This window comes from Sinocyclocheilus anshuiensis, unplaced genomic scaffold (assembly GCF_001515605.1).
Source record: "Sinocyclocheilus anshuiensis isolate Anshui unplaced genomic scaffold, SAMN03320099.WGS_v1.1 scaffold1170, whole genome shotgun sequence".
Taxonomy (NCBI): domain Eukaryota; kingdom Metazoa; phylum Chordata; class Actinopteri; order Cypriniformes; family Cyprinidae; genus Sinocyclocheilus; species Sinocyclocheilus anshuiensis.
In genome coordinates, this window is record NW_015538055.1 from 927,479 (window position 1) to 933,848 (window position 6,370).

At 37.7% G+C, this 6,370-nt stretch overlaps 1 protein-coding gene and 1 long non-coding RNA gene across 2 annotated transcripts in view; one reads left to right on the plus strand and one right to left on the minus strand.

Moving 5' to 3' along the window:
* The window catches only part of LOC107682673 (uncharacterized), a 12,315-nt gene extending 6,487 nt beyond the window's left edge, over nt 1–5,828 (plus strand). Inside the window, exons 2-3 of the long non-coding RNA XR_001633560.1 lie at nt 1,850–1,857; nt 5,718–5,828. This is a non-coding gene — a long non-coding RNA (uncharacterized LOC107682673). The remainder of the gene's footprint in view (nt 1–1,849; nt 1,858–5,717) is intronic.
* The window catches only part of msi2b (musashi RNA-binding protein 2b), a 290,893-nt gene that overhangs the window by 152,359 nt on the left and 132,164 nt on the right, over nt 1–6,370 (minus strand). The window lies entirely within an intron of this gene.

Genomic DNA, 6,370 nt, shown 5'->3' on the forward strand with positions numbered 1-6,370 from the left:
CGCGCGCACTCAAAGCGAACTTGCGGACGCGTCGAGTATAAATCAGCCTTAAATCAGCCTTGAGAGTGTGTGCGTTAGATAGAGTGAAGACAGCGCGTTAGTTTAGAACTCTTCTAATTTTTTTTTTTAATTGTTGAGAGTGTTTTAATTTGTGCAACGATAACCTACCATCAATGTAAATTATTTTTTAAATATTAGAATGAGTACATTACAATATAAATGTATTAGAACAAGTACATCATTATTTATGGTCTTAAAAATAAGATGCAAACAATCAGAATATTGTACCTGGTGGGGAGTGCACAATGTAAACATGAAACACATGCCATTACCTATATTGTACTGTGGTACAGTTATGGAGGCCCTTCATAATGCAGAGGTCAGCTGCCTGCTCTGCCAATAGTTAGAAATGGCACTATAGTAAGCAGTGTTTAATAAACAGCTGTTTTTCTAAACTCTGCTGAGGTGAAATTCAGTGCAGTCATGTATCGTGATACGTATCGTATCGTGACCTCTGTATCGTGATATGTATCGTATCATGACTTTGCTGGTGATACACAGCCCTAAGCCATACTGCTCTGTTCACACCAAAAAAGGACTCTGAAGGATGTTACATAAGAACATAAGGTTAGAAGGAATTGTTGATGCATGACCCAAGGCAAGAACGAGCCCAAACCACAGAAAAATCACAAACCTCTTTCAATACTTAAACAATTAAGTCACCAAACTTATATATTGTATTGAGCACATTTTAGTCTAGCGCTTCCCTCCTTCCATTGTCTGTCCCTCCATCTTTCTCTCCTACTCTTATTACTTTCAAGAATCGAGCTGAATCAGTCTTACTAACTTAGAATTGAATATGCATTCGTTAGTTCATGCATATGCATGGTTTCCTGATGTTCATGAATATCTATTACGTTGCCATTTACATTTCTTCCATTTTCCTAATGCATAAAAATCTTACACTAATGAACAAATAGAAGGACTACAGCTTGTAGACAGAGAGCTAGTGATGTGCTAAATAAAAGAAAGGCGTACAGGCTTTCTAATTGGAGCTCGGAAACCATGCGGTGCGATTTTAGACAGTGATTAATTTACAAACTTCAATGAAAAGCCGTGAGATTACATGAGAACTCATGTTTCTAGATGAATTCTCAAGAGAATTTAAATGGTACTTCAGGGAAAACCAGATGGTGAAAGAAAGAAAGAAAGAAAGAAAGAAAGAAAGAAAGAAAGAAAGAAAGAAAAAGAAAAAAATGATAAAATATTTCATTTTAAAATTCTTTAGTATTTTATCTACTTTAAATACAAACAAGCTAAAAGCTATAATTTAAAAAAGCTATAGTTTTAATTGCTACAAGTAAATGTTATTCCTCACATTGTACATTGTACAGTGAAAAATAATATGTAACATTTTAAGATTTGCTAAAGGTCACATTTAATAATGTTATTAAATTATTAGTATTGTTAAAGATTAACTATATAAATAAAATGTGATTTATATTAAAACAATAGTGCCCACTTAAATGGCTTCAATGTAGTTTTGCTTTTTATTATTAGATTCTAGTGTAGCTAACTACTTTTTCAAAAGAGCAGCTTGACAGTTGTTTAACTGTTTTAAATCACGAGTAGCTTGTAACTTGGTGAGCTACAGTTTTAAAGTAGCTTCTCCACCACTGGTACCCTGGCAACCTTTCCACGCCATGTAAAATGGCCTGAAAAGTGGAGAAGTTGATCGACAATATGTGTGAAAAATAAAGGATCCTGTTTTCAGGATTATGACACCTCATCAGCAGTTATCACAGGCTATTCACTACTGGTTCAGCGCACACGCACACAGAGGAGAGAGAGAGTGGAGTGAGATGGGGGAAGCTGCCCAGAGGCAGTAAGCATCCGTTTAGTAGGAAGTCCACGTGCAGCTGACAAACAGTATGTGTGTGTGCGAGTTTAATCCCCTCCTACCTCACACACGGTGGGTGACCGTGTTCTAATAAGCAAGAACACACAGAGATCCTGTATTTACGTATTAATAAAATCCCTCAGTGATACACTAACACGCTGATACAAAACTTTCTCTGAGGGTAGAAGAGACCCGGGCTAGCTGTCACACTTTTTTTTACCCCAGTGAATATTTCTCAGGGAAGTTTGTTTTGAACGTCTGTATAGCCTTGGCTACAAAAAGCTTCCACTTCCACTATTTTTGAATACTTCCACTGTTATTGCCTGGGGAGGGATCCCGAACTATGTCAGGCGAACCTCTTTGACTTACATTTCCTTGAAGTAACCCCTGAGATACAACAAGTCTTTGTGATAACTAACCCCGGTCTCCCCTATAAACCATCCCTGATTGAGTCACCTAAACAAAATCAGTTTTCCCATAACGGGCCTCACGTGTCTTCCAGAACAAACCGTATCGAATATGTTCACACAATAGTGAGAAAATTGAAGAGATGATAAAAATGTTTCCGAAGCCAGTCGTCATGCGCTGATAGCGCCACCATTCAGGTATTCAAGCAGGTTTGCATAGGGAACATGGCTGTTATTGTGTGCAAGCATTTTATCCCTTATTTGCTGATAATGACAAATCTCTCTCTCTCTCCCTCCCTCCCTCCCTCTCTCTGTCAGTCTCGTGCGGTGGTAGCCGGCTCTTTGGGTCTGCACAGATAAGCGGGTGATTCATCATGAGGCTGAAGGCTGCACACGACGTCTTATCAGCCCCTCGCAAGGATTCAGTCTCACCGCACATGCTCTCTGTTTGGAAAGTGACCTGCTGCCTCCTGGCTCCAAATTACCATGACAACATTAGAATTATCCAAGCAAAAATGACAAGAGGTGAATTAATATATTTTGCGCATGCTGAGACCACCCGGCATCCCCCTCACCCCAATCTAGTGCCAAACTCCCTTCGTCTCCATATACGTTTCCATTATTGTGGAGAAAATAATGGCCGACCAAAGGCGACCTGATAGGGAGGGCCTTTAATGAATGCAAACGAGCGCTCAGGCTTCTCCTGGCCAAAAAATTCTTAAGAGAAACATGTGCGTCCTTCCTTGCTAAATATTGCAGGTTGTGCTTTAGTAATATCATATTTAATTCAATCAAGCAATAAGTGTGTGTGTGTGTTTTTCGTCACCGATATAAGTGGGACGGCACTGTGAGAGTGTAATTGAGTCAAAAATAAATAAAGAAACAGTAATGACAAGATGGCGAGCTGTTCAGCAGGGCCGTGATTGAGTCAATGGAGCGAGGCAATAATAGCGCTTTCCTCTCGCTATTGTCAGGATGAGAATATCATTGCAGAAAATTGTCTCGTAGGGAAAAATATATGAAACTGTTAACAAATGGACTGGCAGCCCATCCTCTTTCTGACATTTGAAGAAAAAAAATCTAAAAGTCAAGGGGGAAGGAGACAGGAAGGGAAAGCAAAACGTAAACTCACTAACGATCTCACAGTTATGACGTTATTTACGGTGAAAGCGAAACAATGAGCTGGCTGCATCTTGCGCCGTCTCCCTCCCTCTCTGCATGGGTCTCTCTCTCTCTGTAACACAAACGCAGGCTTGATGTGTTAGTGGAGGGTGTGTGTAGGAGGATGAGAGTGGTCCACTGAGGGGTGCTCCAAACACACACACGTGCATTTTCTTTCAAGTCCTCCATTCAATTCATTCAAAGATTATATACAATTTTTTTGTATTTAAATTATTAGTATATAATTAGTATTACAAAATACAAATAAATAAATAAATACAGAAGTGAACAAGGAACCATGTGGAGTATAAAATTTAAAGCCTTAAAGGGGTCATATGATGCGATTTAAATTTTTCCTTTCTCTTTGGAGTGTTACAAGCTCTTGGTGCATAAAGGAGATCTGTAAAGTTGCAAAGACTAAAGTCTCAAATCCAAAGAGATATTCTTTATAAAAGTTAAGACTTGTCCATGCCCTCCTAAAACGCCTCGTTTAAACACGCCCCCACATGTCTACGTCACTGTGTGGGAAGATTTGCATAACGCCACCCAAATGTTCACACAAAGAAAGAAGGCGTAACTTTTATTCTCGCTGTAGTATTGTTGCCGCCGCCGCCATATTGTGGATATGCTTTTTGTTTCATTGTGAAAGCGAAACTACTTTGTTTGGCCTTCCAAAAGAGGACGATATCCGCTTTGTCATGCCTAGAGTTGCCTTACACCAAATACACAAAATAATGTTCTTTTTAGCAACATCATATGACCCCTTTAACATAATCGCATAAGTCGCACGAATTAGGCAAAGAAATTCTTATTAAACTATTTCAGTAGAAACAAAATATCAGGTAAAATTAATAAAGTTTTTAATAAAATGTATCAAAATTTCATAAAAAAATGTTGCTTTAAACATTTTAAGTTAAGTGTTTAAATTTCACACATTGTTAAAATTTCTGTCCATTTCTCACTCATTTTGGAAGGAATAGCTGATTTTAAACTGGATGAAGCAGAGTGAACAGAAGGCCCTCAAGCCTTGGCAGTATGGGTACCCAAGAGTCACATGAGTGGACTGTTGCCTTGTTATCTGGCAAGCCCTTCTTTTGTTTTCCGTCATCAGTTTTTCTGAGCTTTATTGCAGTAAATATGCTACACATTCCCAAATTAATCATCTGTGACAGGAACAATTCCTCAAACAGGCCTTCCTCAAACTACACTCACTTGACAATGAGGCCTTGCAAAACCTTCCTGTTTGTTAAAAGGCTGAAATCAAGCTCTTTTTTATCGATTCAAATCAAGCCAAATTCATTATAAGGCTGTAATATTTCTGAGTGATTTGAAACCAATGAGCGGCCAGGGAGGCTTTTAAAGTGATTAGTTTGTCTCATTCAACAGTCAAAACAATATCCCAAGCAGATAAACAAAATATATCGAGCTATTATTGAGCATGTCTGTATGGCTCTCAGTCCGAAATTAACTCTGACGTACAGTACAAGGAGCTCTGCTTTGATGCTGAGTCTTTCTCATCAGGCCTTTGTTGCATAAAATTTTATTTTAATTGGACGCTTCCAATTGAAGTGCCTGCAAGTTTTTGAATCATCAATTTTCCTTTCAATATATGCCTATTATGGAGCCTGCATGAAAAGGCCCTGTGCCAATAGACAGCCTTGAATATGAAAAAGTTTTCCCTGCAAGGTATTTGCAAAATTAATTAACAAGCCTATTAATGAGATGAGCGCAAACTGCTAAAATGTTCGTGGCCCATTTGCATTTATGGCTGCGCACGTATAAAAGGCTAGTCTTTATGCGACTGAACTAACAGTCAAATTAAATCACTGTATTAATGGCAAAGCAAGGCCAGAAGCTGGAGGGAAAGTGTACACCAGTACGTTTTATATTTATTATAATTTACATATAACATTATTAATAAATATAATACTTAACATTATGTCATTAATAAATAAAAACATCTACAATACCGTAACATTAATTGTTTTGCTATATTTAATACGGAAACATTTAAACAGAAATACTGAAAAAATACAATATAAAAAATGGTTCTGTAACAATATAAATATAAATATGAAGAGTTCATTTGCAAAAACCGATAAATGCCACTTTAAAAAAAATGAGCTGATTGCCGTGCATTATTCTCCACATATATCTGAACCCTAAACACGTTTTTTCAAAAAATGAGCTGGTTGCCGTGCATTATTCTCCACATATATCTGAACCCTAAACACGTTTTTTCAAAAAAGCCGGTTTTGTCCACTTTCAAGGCATTACGAGTTCACGTTTTACGGCAGAAGCCAACAAGCGCCCTTGTTGTTTTTGAACAGAAGCCGACAAGTCCATTTTAGCGAATCAGTGCGCTGTATTCAGGTCGGACAAGGCTACTTTCACTTTGAAAAGACGTGCTAGCTGAGAGGAGTTTGGTCAAAGCTGACTAAAAGTGATCGAGGATGGATCATTTCGACGAACTTGATGAACCTGTGATATCTTCTTCAGGGCGAAAAAGGAAAATAAAAGCTGAAACGTTTTCACGGAACCTTGCAAAAGCAGCACGTTACAATGGTGAGGGATAAGCTCCGCGTATTGTGTGTAATCACATCCATACAGTTTATGAACACAACAACAGCAACGTTTGTCATGCATCTACATTGTCATCTGAGGAGATTACAAAGATTAAACAAGTGTTTTTTTTAACTCTAAAACATGAAATGTGGAGTTATCTTCTTTTGCCAAAAAACGACTGTTGGAGTTATCTGCTTTTGCTATAAAACTAATTTTTAATATGTAAAAAAAACATACTTTCAATGAACTTTAATTTTGTAAATTACCTGTATTTGTTTAAGTTATTATCTTAATCAAAACAACCCAACTGCAGTTTGATTGATATTACTTGGAATGC